This window comes from Notolepis coatsorum (assembly GCF_963971535.1).
Source record: "Notolepis coatsorum genome assembly, chromosome: 4".
NCBI lineage: Eukaryota > Metazoa > Chordata > Actinopteri > Aulopiformes > Paralepididae > Notolepis > Notolepis coatsorum.
The window spans coordinates 206,397,632-206,414,142 of NC_140168.1; the positions used below are offsets into that span (position 1 = coordinate 206,397,632).

At 47.2% G+C, this 16,511-nt stretch overlaps 1 protein-coding gene across 1 annotated transcript in view; it reads right to left on the bottom strand.

Annotated features, from left to right (window-relative positions):
• LOC311226797 (sodium/potassium/calcium exchanger 2-like) overlaps positions 1–16,511 on the bottom strand; it is a gene marked incomplete at both ends in the record, with an annotated part of 156,977 nt that overhangs the window by 101,291 nt on the left and 39,175 nt on the right.

A 16,511-nucleotide genomic window follows, 5' to 3' on the forward strand; every position in this document is an offset into this window, starting at 1 on the left:
CACACTACAGACGGTTAACACTTTCACTACCACACTACAGACGGTTAACCCTTCAGTTCCACACTACAGACGGTTAACACTTTCACTACCACACTACAGACGGTTAACCCTTTCAGTACCACACTACAGACGGTTAACCCTTTCAGTACCACACTACAGGACGGTTAACCCTTTCAGTTCCACACTACAGACGGTTAACCTTTCACTACCACACTACAGAAGGTTAACCTTTCACTACCACACTACATACAGTTAACCCTTTCACTACCACACTACAGAAGGTTAACCTTTCACTACCACACTACAGACGGTTCACCCTTTCACTACCACACTATAGAAGGTTAACCTTTCACTACCACACTACAGACGGTTCACCCTTTCACTACCACACTACAGAGGTTAACCTTCACTACCACACTACAGACGGTTCACCCTTTCACTACCACACTACAGAAGGTTAACCTTTCACTACCACACTACAGACGGTTCACCCTTTCACTACCACACTACAGGTGGTTAACCCTTTCAGTACCACACTACAGACTGTCAACCCTTTCACTACCACACTACAGGTGGTTAACCCTTTCAGTACCACACTACAGATGGTTAACCCTTTCACTACCACACTATAGACGGTTAACCTTTCAGTACCACACTACACAGTTAACCCTTTTAGTACCACACTACAGACGCTTAACCCTTTCACTACACACTACAGACGGTCACTACCACACTACAGACAGTTAACCCTACCACCCTACAGAAGGTAAAACCCTTTCACTACCACACTAGGACGGTTAACCCTTTCAGTACCACAATACCGAAGGTTAACCCTTTCACTACCACACTACAGACAGTTAACCTTTCACTACCACACTACAGAAGGTTAACCCTTTCACTACCACACTACAGACGGTTAACCATTTCACTACCACACTACAGACAGTTAACCCCTACCACACTACAGAAGGTAAAACCCTTTCACTACCACACTACAGAAGGTTAACCTTTCACTACCACACTACAGAAGGTAACCTTTTCACTACCACACTACAGACGGTTAACACTTTCAACTACCACACTACAGAAGGTTAACCCTTTCACTACCACACTACAGGACGGTTAACCTTTCACTACCACACTACAGAAGGTTAACCCTTTCACTACCACACTACAGAAGGTTAACCCTTTCACTACCACACTACAGAAGGTTAACCCTTTCACTACCACACTACATAAGGTTAACCTTTCACTACCACAATACCGAAGGTTAACCCGTTCACTACCACACTACAGAAGGTTAACCTTTTCACTACCACACTACAGAAGGTTAACCCTTTCACTACCACACTACAGAAGGTTAACCTTTCACTACCACACTACAGAAGGTTAACCCTTTCACTACCACACTACAGACGGTTAACCATTTCACTACCACACTACAGACGGTTAACCCTTTCACTACCACACTACAGAAGGTTAACCTTTCACTACCACACTACAGGTGGTTAACCCTTTCAGTTACCACACTACAGATGGTTAACCCTTTCACTACCACACTATAGACGGTTAACCCTTTCAGTACCACACTACACAGTTAACCCTTTTAGTACCACACTACAGACGCTTAACCCTTTCACTCACACTACAGACGGTTAACAATTTCACTACCACACTACAGACAGTTAACCCTACCACCCTACAGAAGGTAAAACCCTTTCACTACCACACTAGACGTTAACCCTTTCAGTACCACAATACCGAAGGGTTACCCCTTTCACTACCACACTACAGACAGTTAACTTTCACTACCACACTACAGAAGGTTAACCCTTTCACTACCACACTACAGACGGTTAACCATTTCACTACCACACTACAGACAGTTAACCCTACCACACTACAGAAGGTAAAACCCTTTCACTACCACACTACAGAAGGTTAACCTTTCACTACCACACTACAGAAGGTTAACCTTTTCACTACCACACTACAGACGGTTAACCACTTTCACTACCACACTACAGAAGGTTAACCCTTTCACTACCACACTACAGACGGTTAACCTTTCACTACCACACTACAGAAGGTTAACCCTTTCACTACCACACTACAGAAGGTTAACCCTTTCACTACCACACTACAGAAGGTTAACCCTTTCACTACCACACTACATAAGGTTAACCTTTCACTACCACAATACCGAAGGTTAACCCGTTCACTACCACACTACAGAAGGTTAACCTTTTCACTACCACACTACAGAAGGTTAACCCTTTCACTACCACACTACAGAAGGTTAACCTTTCACTACCACACTACAGAAGGTTAACCCTTTCACTACCACACTACAGAACGGTTAACCATTTCACTACCACACTACAGACGGTTAACCCTTTCACTACCACACTACAGAAGGTTAACCTTTCACTACCACACTACAGAAGGTTAACATTTCACTACAACACTACAGACAGTTAACCCTTTCACTAGTACCACACTACAGATGGTTAAACCCTTTCACTACCACACTACCGAAAGTTAACCTTTCACTACCACACTACCGAAGGTAACCCTTTCACTGCCACACTACAGACGGTTAACCTTTCACTACAACACTACAGATGGTTAACCCTTTCACTACCACACTAACCGTCTGTAGTGTGGTAGTGAAAGGTTAACCTTTGGTAGTGTGGTAGGGTAAAGGGTTAATCCCCAGATCTCCTGTTGACCTCGCCTGGTCACCTCCCGCCGACAGGAGAGCCTCGTCTTTAGGAGGAGGTGGAGGTGGAAACGGGTGGGGGGTGAGGGGGGAGGGCGATACTATTACTGTCAATTTGAGTCATGTGACCCGACCTGATGGTTCAACGCAGCGACGTGCAGATGATTGAACCTCCAAGGTCACCTTGGCGGGGGTGGGGGTGGGTGGGGGTGTCAGGTGGACAACCAGATGCTTCATCTCATGCACAGAGCTGATGAGTGGGTCTCGGAGGAGGAGAAGAACCAGGCTAACGCAGATTAGTTGACGGGAGCCTCAATTTGCCTAATTAGCTCACCGGAGACCGTCTGGTTGCAATCACGCCCCCTTTTTTGGCACGGTGGTCTGGAGCTACGTTTCTGAGGTTTAAAAACTGTGCAGTGGGGGGGGGGGGGGGGTCATCTGTGGGACACACACACACATACACACACATCATTCCCGTTAACATATACGACACAGCGCTCCGCGTCAGACGTCGGACACCCGCCGTCCCTCATTATGATTCGACAGAACGCGTGTGTTATTTAAACTCACGTGTCAAACAGCCGATGTAATGATTAAGCCTGGTGTGCTGCGCTCACCGGGGGCAGACGTCATTTTACGGCCCTGAAACACACACACACACACACCCCCCCCCACCCACCCCCTCAGAGGAATGAGGGAGGGAGAGAGAGGGAGGGAGGGAGAGAGAGACAGGGGGAGTGAGAGAGAGAGAGTTGGAGAGAGAAAGATAGGGGGAGGGAGAGAGAAAGAGAGAAAGAGACAGGGGGAGTGAGAGAGAGAGAGTTGGAGAGAGGAGAAAGAGAGAGAGAGAAAGAGAGAGAAAGAGAGGCAGAAAGAGAGGGGGGAGAGGGAGAGAGCGAGAGAGAGAGAGGAGAGAGAGAGGGAGAGAGAGAATCTAGAATAAGAGGCGCCGGGCCGGTGTGAGATGGTAAATGGACTGCATTTACATACTGCTTTTATCCAAAGCGCTGTACAATTTTGTTCCTCACATTCACCCATTCACTCACTCACTCACTCACTCACTCACTCACTCACTCACTCACTCACTCACTCACTCACTCACTCACACACAGATGGCGGAGGCCACGATGCAAGGTGCCAACCTGCTCACCAAGAGCTAAGTGGTTAATTGTCATGCTCAAGGACACATCGACATGCTGGCCAGCTAGAGTAAGAATCAAACCGGGAACCTTCCACTGTTGCCCCCTGTGTGTCATTGGCATCTGTTTCTGTATGAGGCCATTATTGGTGATCTGCCTACGTCCCCTCACTGCTGGACTGGAGCTCTGGACCTCATCACACTAGCTCTGGTGATTTACACTTAAGTTTCCTAGACTTTGCACTGAATTAGGAAAATATGATTTTAGCTTCTGTGCCCCAGAAACGTGGAATGTTTTGCAATAGCAAAACCACTACACCACAGTCTGCAGATGTTTTTAATTATGTGAAATGTTTAATTGATTTACTTTCTGTTTCTTTTTTTTATTCACTTTTTCTCCTCTTTTAAAATGTTTCTCCCATCCCAATTCCGCTGTGCCAATTCTCCCCTCTCCTGTCTTGAACGTTGCTCGCATATGCCCCCCACTGTCCGGTTGTAGGGAGGATAGAAGCCTTGCATCACGTGTCCCCTCCGATACACGAGGAGGCAGCCTGTCACATCTTTTCACCTGCCAGCGCGGACTCTCATTGGCGAGGTGTAACGTGTGGGAGGCTCACACTACCCCCGCCATTTCCTGTCTCTGCCGTGCAGGCGTCCCCCAACCGACCTGTAGGAGTCGCTGTTTACAACGACCAGATTACCACCCATCGACTTCCACCCGCTGACAATTGAGTCAGTATGACGACTGGCCCAAGCCGGAGGCAACGCCGACAGCCGGAGTCGAACCCGGTGTCTCTTGCGTTGGTGACGAGTGCAATGTCCGCTGCGCCACCCAGCCGCCCTTTCACTTTCTGTTTCTATATCGTTTTCCTTCTTTGCATTTACCACACGTTGTACTCCTCGACTTCCAGATTAAATGAAAGAGTGAGTGAGTGAGTGAGTGAGTGAGTGAGTGAGTGAGTGAGTGAGTGAGTGAGTGAGTGAGTGAGTGAGTGAATGAACGTGTCGTCCCATCCTCCCCCGTGAGATAAGGATGCCCCGCTGCGTCCTCACGTGATGCTGTTACAGTGCGCTTCCATTAGCTAATTCCACCAGAGCTCTCAAAAATAGAACCTCCAATCGATACGGGCTTCCAGTTTCTCTCGATAGACGCAATGCCTCACCTTTAGTCTCGGCCATCGCCGCATACTATGACCCTGACGGTGTTCCAGGGGGGGGGGGGGGGTGGGGGGGGTACATCACTCTCGCTCTGTGTGCGCACAACGGGATTGCTCCCCCCCCCCAGTGTATGAGGAGCCGGCTACATCTGAACGTATGGTCGACTTGACCTTTGTGACCTTGAGTGAGCTCCGTTTATAATCAATTGTCCGTGAGAGGGCCGAGCCTGTATATTACTGTATATTACTGTATATTTTACAATGTATATAAATGGTAAATGGACTGCATTTATATAGCACCTTTTATCCAAAGCGCTTTACAATTTTGTTCCTCACTCACTCACCGACGGTGGAGGCGACCATGCAAGGCGCCCGACCTGCTCATCCGGGAGAGACGCCTGCTCTACCTCCTGTCGCCCCCCCCCCCCCCCCCCCCCTCCCCCGATTAAATCTGAACGTATGTTCGACTTGACCTTTGTGACCTTGAGTGAGAGCGAGCCCTGTTTATAAATCAATTGTCGGCGAGAGGACCGCACTGTCCACACGCCACCGAGAGCACGTCCCGCCCCGGCGTGTGGCAGTACGGCGTCCGTCCTCTCCTCCACTCCTCGGGTTACACAGCGTGTCACCCCGGGACCCCGCCGGGCGCGGGCGCAAGCACCAGGCGCGGGTTTCGTGCGAGAACAGCGTGCGTGGCCGTCCACACAGAGTCCGACTTCAGAGCGGGCGAAAGCGCACGGAGGAGGAAGTTACATTTACATAGGAACAGCTGTAACTGCCTAGTCTATATATTATGCGAAGCCAGTACCTGTTTGAAGATTTTTCCAGTTCCAGTGTTCTATTGTCCATTTTGCATGTATAACCAGTTATTATTTGATTAATTAGAATGTTAGAATACATTTTAGAATGATGAAATCAGTGTGACTGACTGTACTCCTGAAAAAGTATAGTATGGTTTATTTGTATTGGGAAAGATACTGACACATTAGCTGGTTGAACAACATCTATATGTGTGATAATAATGCAGATATTGAGTGTATTTCTGTGAAAATGCGCGTGGCGCGAATCCAACCAAAGCGAAAAAATTTGCTAACCGCCAGCCGGTGTGAAAGTGAAGCGCTGATCGGCCGTCCGCGCTCGGTGGGTTTGGGCTGTGAGAAGTGAAAACACGGAGCCTGCCTAGAGTTTTCAGGACAGTAATGGGAACATCTGCTCGTCTCTCAGGAGTCCCTCGGGAGGAGCCACGGTGACGGACAAACAATGGGCAAAAAATCAATAGAAATGGCGTCCATTTGAAGATGACAGTTTAAGCCTGAGCCGGAGCTAATCAGAGCTGCAGGGCCACTTCACAGCGCACACTAATTAGGCATCAAAGAGGGAGGGAGGGAGGGAGGGAGGGAGGGAGGGAGGGAGGGAGGGAGGGAGGGAGGGAGCGAGGGAGGGAGCGAGGAAGGGAGGGAGCGAGGGAGGGAGCGAGGGAGGGAGCGAGGGAGCGAGGGAGGGAGCGAGAGCAGCATCACAGTCCTATTCAGACTCGTTCATCTACCCGGGTCATAAGTGAGCATAAGAGGTTCAACCGAAAGGTCGCTGGTTCGATCCCCAACCACTGACGGGAGGGTGTATTCCGGCTGTGAGCTGGTGACTGAAAGGTGGCTGGTATTACATCTACGGTTCCCACCGTCCTGCTTAAGTGTCCTTGAGCAAAGCAGTGAACCCCAAAACTGCTCCAGGGGTGCTGCACTGCGAGTGTGTCACACTGTGTGTATGTGTGACTAGGAGGGATATGAGGACTGTGTGTATGTGTGACTAGGAGGGATATGAGGACTGTGTGTAACTAGGAGGGATATGAGGACTGTGTGTATGTGTAACTAGGAGGGATATGAGGACTGTGTGTAACTAGGAGGGATATGAGGACTGTGTGTAACTAGGAGGGATATGAGGACTGTGTGTAACTAGGAGGCATATGAGGACTGTGTGTAACTAGGAGGGATATGATGACTGTGTGTAACTAGGAGGGATATGAGGACTGTGTGTAACTAGGAGGCATATGAGGACTGTGTGTATGTGTAACTAGGAGGGATATGAGGACTGTGTGTAACTAGGAGGGATATGAGGACTGTGTGTATGTGTGACTAGGAGGGATATGAGGACTGTGTGTATGTGTGACTAGGAGGGATGTGAGGACTGTGTGTATGTGTAACTAGGAGGGATATGAGGACTGTGTGTGACTAGGAGGGATATGAGGACTGTGTGTAACTAGGAGGGATATGAGGACTGTGTGTATGTGTGACTAAGAGGGATATGAGGACTGTGTGTATGTGTAACTAGGAGATATGTGAGGACTGTGTGTAACTAGGAGGGATATGAGGACTGTGTGTGACTAGGAGGGATATGAGGACTGTGTGTAACTAGGATGGATATGAGGACTGTGTGTGACTAGGAGGGATATGAGGACTGTGTGTGTGTGTAACTAGGAGGGATATGAGGACTGTGTGTGTAACTAGGAGGGATATGAGGACTGTGTGTAACTAGGGAGGGATATGAGGACTCTGTGTGTAACTAGGAGGGATATGAGGACTGTGTGTAACTAGGAGGGATATGAGGACTGTGTGTATGTGTGACTAGGAGGGATATGAGGACTGTGTGTATGTGTGACTAGGAGGGATGTGAGGACTATGTGTATGTGTGACTAGGAGGGATATGAGGACTGTGTGTGTGTGTAACTAGGAGGGATATGAGGACTGTGTGTGTGTGTGTGTAACTAGGAGGGATATGAGGACTGTGTGTGACTAGGAGGGATATGAGGACTGTGTGTATGTGTAACTAGGAGGGATATGAGGACTGTGTGTGACTAGGAGGGATATGAGGACTGTGTGTATGTGTAACTAGGGAGGGATATGAGGACTGTGTGTGTAACTAGGAGGGATATGAGGACTGTGTGTATGTGTGACTAGGAGGGATGTGAGGACTGTGTGTGTGTGTGTGTAACTAGGAGGGATATGAGGACTGTGTGTAACTAGGAGGGATATGAGGACTGTGTGTAACTAGGAGGGATATGAGGACTGTGTGTGTGTGTAACTAGGAGGGATATAAGGACTGTGTGTATGTGTGACTAGGAGGGATATAAGGACTGTGTGTAACTAGGAGGGATATGAGGACTGTGTGTGTGTAACTAGGAGGGATATAAGGACTGTGTGTGTAACTAGGAGGGATATAAGGACTGTGTGTATGTGTAACTAGGAGGGATATAAGGACTGTGTGTGTAACAATAGGAGGGATATAAGGACTGTGTGTATGTGTAACTAGTAGGAGGGATATAAGGACTGTGTGTAACGAGGAGGGATATAAGGACTGTGTGTATGTGTAACTAGGAGGGATATAAGGACTGTGTGTATGTGTAACTAGGAGGGATATGAGGACTGTGTGTATGTGTAACTAGGAGGAATATGAGGACTGTGTGTAACTAGGAGGGATATGAGGACTGTGTATATGTGTAACTAGGAGGGATATGAGGACTGTGTGTAACTAGGAGGGATATGAGGACTGTTACGAAGGATCAGATTAAACCGAATATATATATTTACTGATTGATATATATTGCATACTATTTGTATATCGTCTGATATCCCTTGTGTATTCTTTGTACATATACACGGGATATCCCTTTAACCTAGTACAGACCATAATATTTCGTTCTCCTATTGGACAGCGGTCCCTTAGGCGCCACTGCCATACCCCCAAGGTCTAGTTCAAAGTCACCGCCAAAGACATGCCTGGACATGAACGGCTATGCGCAAGAATACGAGACAGGAATAAGGCTGGTACTAGTTTGTTCACCTAACATATAAATATGGCGCAGGTGAATACAGAAGTAGTTCGAGTTACCCAAGTGAAGCCTCACCCACGATACGACGTGCGGTGAAGTAGGGCCCGTTTGGCCCCAAATAGAGCATTGAGACCGCGTGCGAATTGATAGCTGAAGTATCAGAGTTTAACGCTGTACCGTCGAGTTCGACCTATTCTATTAATTCAGTAATAGTCTATTTATGTATAGTGTATCGTGCGGCTACCGTTCTACAGTGACCAGCATCACCAACGTTTCCTCGTACCAGCTAGTGTGCTTATCCAGGCTGGGCAGCTTAACCTGGCGCCTTCACCCGAGCGAGGAGCCCTAGACGAGGACCGTGTGGACATGTACACTGGATAACCTACCCGACGACTACATAGCCCTTTTCGGCTGGATTATATTTGCTTTGGTCCTGTATCTGATGGAGCGGAGAATCGTCTACACCCACAACTGTGTGGGATTTACCCTGTGAGGAGCATCGTCGAGCCCGCCTCTAGGACGCCTGAGGCTGGCTAGCTTTCTTCCATGCTGCACCGCATACTGGAGAATAGCTGCTGCTTTCGTCTGCCGATCAAGGGAGTAATGTACCGGCTCCCGTAGCAGGAGCTTATTGAGTCCCTGTTGATCCAGACTTTGCTACCGACAAATCCTCTCCCCTTGCTGGCCTACAACCGGAGGGACCCTACTAGTATCTCCTGCTGCCTTACTGGTGTACCATAGATATAATTCCTAAGATACAGGTGGTATTCATTATCTCCTGCGTAATATGCCAATGGACTTACGTTATTGATTTACTCACGCACATTCTTCGCCTTATAAGCGCGACCCTACGTAAAGTATTGTTATATACTATCTTTGCTGCTAATAAATACTATTATAACCCAGTTTTGTGTGGAACCGTGTCATTGTGGGAAGTGTTCATCTGATATACCTGTGTACTGTATGGCCAGTAGTAATGTACATAAGACAGTAGTGGTTTAATGATACCATACCATACTTATATAATACAGTCAGGGAATTGTACCCCTCAGTTACAAGGACTGTGTATATGTGTAACTAGGAGGGATATGAGGACTGTGTGTATGTGTAACTAGGAGGGATGTGAGGACTGTGTGTATGTGTAACTAGGAGGGATATGAGGACTGTGTGCAGGGAACAAAAGTAACTTTTTGGCTTACCAGCCAAGGTGGCTGGTAGATAAAAAAAACTACCAGCCAAATAGGTTCAGGAGAGAGATGGAGAGAGGGAGAGGGAGAGAGAGCAAGACACAGACACACACACACACACACACACACACACACACACACACACACACACACACACACACACACACACACACACACACACACACACACACACACACACACACACACACACACACACACACACACACACACACACACACACACACACACACACACACACACACACACACACACACACACACACACACACACACACACACACACACACACACACAGATATACGGAGAGAGACAGATTCTCAGCCCCTCCCTTCCCTCACTATGCCTCTGAGCATTCCCAGTTTAGTTGGAGTACTCAGTTAGCAGATAACATTACAGTAGTTATTGTTTTTAGCGTGACGTGGGTATAACTGGCGAGGATGCAAAGCATGTTCAATCAATCAAATGTATTTATATAGCACGTTTAAACATGACGCTTGTCAACCAAAGTGCTTCACATAGCTAAGCTAAGTACAAAGAAAAGTATAAAATAAACTGAAAAATAAAATAAAATCAACGGATAGACAAAGGAAAAACAGAACAACACGTCAACAAGTACGGCAAGAGTCAAAGTGAGTCAGGGAAGGCCAGGCGGTGTAGGTGGGTTTTGAGTTTTGATTTAAAAGACTCGATGGAGGGGGCAGATTTAATGGACATGGGGATGCTGTTCCAGAGGTCCGCAAAAGCACGTCCCCCCCTAGACTTGAAGTTAGACCTACGGGTGGTTAGGAGACCCTTATCAGCCAATCTGAGGGCCCTGGCGTTGGTATAGGGGGTGAGGAGGTCTGCTAGGTAAGCAGGGGCCTTACCATTTAGGGCTTTGTAGACCAATAAAAGGACCTTGAAGTCTATTCTAAAGCGCACCGGGAGCCAGTGGAGGGAGGCAAGTACAGGGGTGATGTGAGCTCTCTTCCGGGTACCTGTGAGCAGTCTAGCGGCAGCGTTTTGGGGGAGTTGTAGACGGGCTATGGTGGATTTATTTAGCCCCAGGTACAGGGAGTTACAGTAGTCTAAGCGTGAGGATATGAAGGCGTGAATTACTCTTTCGAGGTCTGAGGGGGAGAGAATGGCCTTGATCTTGGCTATGGACCGGAGCTGGAAAAAGCACCCCTTCACCACCGAGTTTACCTGCCTATTGAAGGAAAACTCTGGGTCAAAGAGCACGCACAGGTTTTTAACAAAGGGCTTGACTAGGGGAGACAGGTTACCCAGGCTGCTGGCAATGACACTGGTTTGGTTCGGAGGGCCGAAAAGGAGGATTTCACACTTTGACTAATTGAGCTGTAGAAAATTGTGTGCCATCCAGCATTTGATGTCGTCTAGGCAGGAACGACTGTGTGTATGTGTAACTAGGAGGGATATGAGGACTGTGTGTATGTGTAACTAGGAGGGATATGAGGACTGTGTGTATGTGTAACTAGGAGGGATATGAGGACTGTGTGTATGTGTAACTAGGAGGGATATGAGGACTGTGTGTATGTGTAACTAGGAGGGATATGAGGACTGTGTGTATGTGTAACTAGGAGGGATATGAGGACTGTGTGTATGTGTAACTAGGAGGGATATGAGGACTGTGTGTATGTGTAACTAGGAGGGATATGAGGACTGTGTGTAACTAGGAGGGATATGAGGACTGTGTGTATGTGTAACTAGGAGGGATATGAGGACTGTGTGTAACTAGGAGGGATATGAGGACTGTGTGTATGTGTAACTAGGAGGGATATGAGGACTGTGTGTATGTGTAACTAGGAGGGATATGAGGACTGTGTGTATGTGTAACTAGGAGGGATATGAGGACTGTGTGTATGTGTAACTAGGAGGGATATGAGGACTGTGTGTATGTGTAACTAGGAGGGATATGAGGACTGTGTGTATGTGTAACTAGGAGGGATATGAGGACTGTGTGTAACTAGGAGGGATATGAGGACTGTGTGTATGTGTAACTAGGAGGGATATGAGGACTGTGTGTATGTGTAACTAGGAGGGATATGAGGACTGTGTGTATGTGTAACTAGGAGGGATATGAGGACTGTGTGTAACTAGGAGGGATATGAGGACTGTGTGTAACTAGGAGGGATATGAGGACTGTGTGTGTGTGTAACTAGGAGGGATATGAGGACTGTGTGTAACTAGGAGGGATATGAGGACTGTGTGTAACTAGGAGGGATATGAGGACTGTGTGTATGTGTAACTAGGAGGGATATGAGGACTGTGTGTATGTGTAACTAGGAGGGATATGAGGACTGTGTGTATGTGTAACTAGGAGGGATATGAGGACTGTGTGTAACTAGGAGGGATATGAGGACTGTGTGTATGTGTAACTAGGAGGGATATGAGGACTGTGTGTATGTGTAACTAGGAGGGATATGAGGACTGTGTGTAACTAGGAGGGATATGAGGACTGTATGTGTAACTAGGAGGGATATGAGGACTGTGTGTATGTGTAACTAGGAGGGATATGAGGACTGTGTGTATGTGTAACTATGAGGGATATGAGGACTGTGTGTAACTAGGAGGGATATGAGGACTGTGTGTATGTGTAACTATGAGGGATATGAGGACTGTGTGTAACTAGGAGGGATATGAGGACTGTGTGTATGTGTAACTAGGAGGGATATGAGGACTGTGTGTATGTGTAACTAGGAGGGATATGAGGACTGTGTGTAACTAGGAGGGATATGAGGACTGTGTGTATGTGTAACTAGGAGGGATATGAGGACTGTGTGTATGTGTAACTAGGAGGGATATGAGGACTGTGTGTATGTGTAACTAGGAGGGATATGAGGACTGTGTGTATGTGTAACTAGGAGGGATATGAGGACTGTGTGTAACTAGGAGGGATATGAGGACTGTGTGTATGTGTAACTAGGAGGGATATGAGGACTGTGTGTAACTAGGAGGGATATGAGGACTGTGTGTAACTAGGAGGGATATGAGGACTGTGTGTGTGTGTAACTAGGAGGGATATGAGGACTGTGTGTAACTAGGGGGGATATGAGGACTGTGTGTAACTAGGAGGGATATGAGGACTGTGTGTAACTAGGAGGGATATGAGGACTGTGTGTATGTGTAACTAGGAGGGATATGAGGACTGTGTGTATGTGTAACTAGGAGGGATATGAGGACTGTGTGTATGTGTAACTAGGAGGGATATGAGGACTGTGTGTATGTGTAACTAGGAGGGATATGAGGACTGTGTGTATGTGTAACTAGGAGGGATATGAGGACTGTGTATATGTGTAACTAGGAGGGATATGAGGACTGTGTGTATGTGTAACTAGGAGGGATATGAGGACTGTGTGTATGTGTAACTAGGAGGGATATGAGGACTGTGTGTAACTAGGAGGGATATGAGGACTGTGTGTATGTGTAACTAGGAGGGATATGAGGACTGTGTGTAACTAGGAGGGATATGAGGACTGTGTGTAACTAGGAGGGATATGAGGACTGTGTGTAACTAGGAGGGATATGAGGACTGTGTGTGTGTGTAACTAGGAGGGATATGAGGACTGTGTGTAACTAGGGGGGATATGAGGACTGTGTGTAACTAGGAGGGATATGAGGACTGTGTGTAACTAGGAGGGATATGAGGACTGTGTGTATGTGTAACTAGGAGGGATATGAGGACTGTGTGTATGTGTAACTAGGAGGGATATGAGGACTGTGTGTATGTGTAACTAGGAGGGATATGAGGACTGTGTATATGTGTAACTAGGAGGGATATGAGGACTGTGTGTATGTGTAACTAGGAGGGATATGAGGACTGTGTGTATGTGTAACTAGGAGGGATATGAGGACTGTGTATATGTGTAACTAGGAGGGATATGAGGACTGTGTGTATGTGTAACTAGGAGGGATATGAGGACTGTGTGTATGTGTAACTAGGAGGGATATGAGGACTGTGTGTAACTAGGAGGGATATGAGGACTGTGTGTATGTGTGACTAGGAGGGATATGAGGACTGTGTGTGTGTGTAACTAGGAGGGATATGAGGACTGTGTGTATGTGTAACTAGGAGGGATATGAGGACTGTGTGTATGTGTAACTAGGAGGGATATGAGGACTGTGTGTAACTAGGAGGGATATGAGGACTGTGTGTAACTAGGAGGGATATGAGGACTGTGTGTAACTAGGAGGGATATGAGGACTGTGTATATGTGTAACTAGGAGGGATATGAGGACTGTGTGTATGTGTAACTAGGAGGGATATGAGGACTGTGTGTATGTGTAACTAGGAGGGATATGAGGACTGTGTGTATGTGTAACTAGGAGGGATATGAGGACTGTGTGTATGTGTGACTAGGAGGGATATGAGGACTGTGTGTGTAACTAGGAGGGATATGAGGACTGTGTGTAACTAGGAGGGATATGAGGACTGTGTGTGTGTGTAACTAGGAGGGATATGAGGACTGTGTGTATGTGTAACTAGGAGGGATATGAGGACTGTGTGTAACTAGGAGGGATATGAGGACTGTGTGTAACTAGGAGGGATATGAGGACTGTGTGTATGTGTAACTAGGAGGGATATGAGGACTGTGTGTAACTAGGAGGGATATGAGGACTGTGTGTAACTAGGAGGGATATGAGGACTGTGTGTATGTGTAACTAGGAGGGATATGAGGACTGTGTGTAACTAGGAGGGATATGAGGACTGTGTGTAACTAGGAGGGATATGAGGACTGTGTGCGAGGGAGGGAGCAAGGGGGGGAGAGCAGCATCACAGTCCTATTCAGACTCGTTCATCTACCCGGGTCGCCTAAATATTAAAGGCAACCAACTTGTGTCTAGCCACTCCCAACTTGCGTCTAGCCACGCCCCCGCGGCGACGCGGCAGCAGCAGCGGAGCTCTGTCGCGGCAGCATTATGTAGCAGTAATCCCCCCTATTTTAACATCGACAACTAGCTCAACTGGTAGCGCCACCTTGCTGTGGATCCTGCGGTCCGTTGGTGACAAGTTCGATTCCCTTCCATTTTTTTTTATTTAATTTTTTTAACGTGCATTCTTTCGCCGGTTAAGTTTAGGCATGTTAACTTTAAGCATTGTTTCGGAGTTGGTTAAGGTTAAGGTTAGGCATTGTTTCGGAGTTGGTTAAGGTTAGAAGGGTTAAGTTTAGGCGCTGTTAAGGAGCTGGTTATGGTTAGAGTTTGTCTTAGGCCCCGTCCACACGAACGCTGGTTTTAATGTAACCATGATTGTATGTGCGCAGTTGCACTGTTCGGCCACACACAACCGGGGATTTGCTACACTGCAACCGCGGTCTTTTGAAACCGGTGGCCAGGGTGAAGTTGTGCGGTTTTGCAGTTGCGTGTGGGCATAGCAACCGAGGTTATTCCCAGTGTTTACAGCAGAGCTGTCGCAATTATTCCCCATGTTCACGGCAGACCGCGGGGTAGAGAGATTAGAGCAGAGCCAACTACACCAGTGTTTACAGCAGAGCTGTCCCAAGTAGCGTTATATGAAAATGATTGTAACAAACTTTTGTTCAAAACGTATCGTCTGTGTTGAAGAGTGTTGTGATCGACTGATGTCCGTTGACGCTCAGAGTAAACATGTAGCTGCAGCTAAACTAAACTCATGTGTTGTCAAGTTATTGTTATAAGGAACCCAGTCCAGACTGCATCCCCTTAACAATTGTTTGTATTGAGCCGTATTGTATTGTACCCATTCTGCAATCTGTTAAATAACGTTTACATCCATTTCATATCGGTAACGTTACTTCTTCTTCTTCAGTTAATTAATGGCAGATCGCGACCCAACAGGAAGTTTAGTGAGCGTTCAGTCTTTTCTGATTGGTTGAAATGGCCTTCATGTCTGAACAACATCGCCGCCTACTGCTTTGGCATTGTATTACATTGTACTAAATGTATCGGTTGCTGGGTTCCAGCTCTGCCGTGAGTACGCAGTTATACACGGTTGTCCACCTGTGTTCACCGTGTGGACGGAGTTTTATTTTTTCAAACTTCGGTCATATTAAATCCAAACTCTCGTGTGGACAGGGCCTTAGAGAATGGCAATATTCTTTCGGAGTTGGTTAAGGTTAAGGTTAGGCATTGTTTCGGAGTTGGTTAAGGTTAAGGTTAAGGTTAGGCATTGTTTCGGAGTTGGTTAAGGTTAGAAGGGTTAAGTTTAGGCGCTGTTAAGGAGCTGGTTAAGGTTAGAGTTTGTCTTAGAGAATGGCAATAGACAGCCTATTTCCGCGCTGCAGCTCTCTCGCGCTGCCGCGGTCACATGGGCGTAGTGGCCAATCAGAGAAACGCTAAACACAAGTTGGTTGCCTAAAATATTCACGCACCCGGGTCATAAGTGAGCATAAGAGGTAACCGAAAGGTCGCTGGTTCGATCCCCGACCACTGACGGGAGGGTGTATTCCGGCTGTTGGCTGGTGACTGAAAGGTGGCTGGTA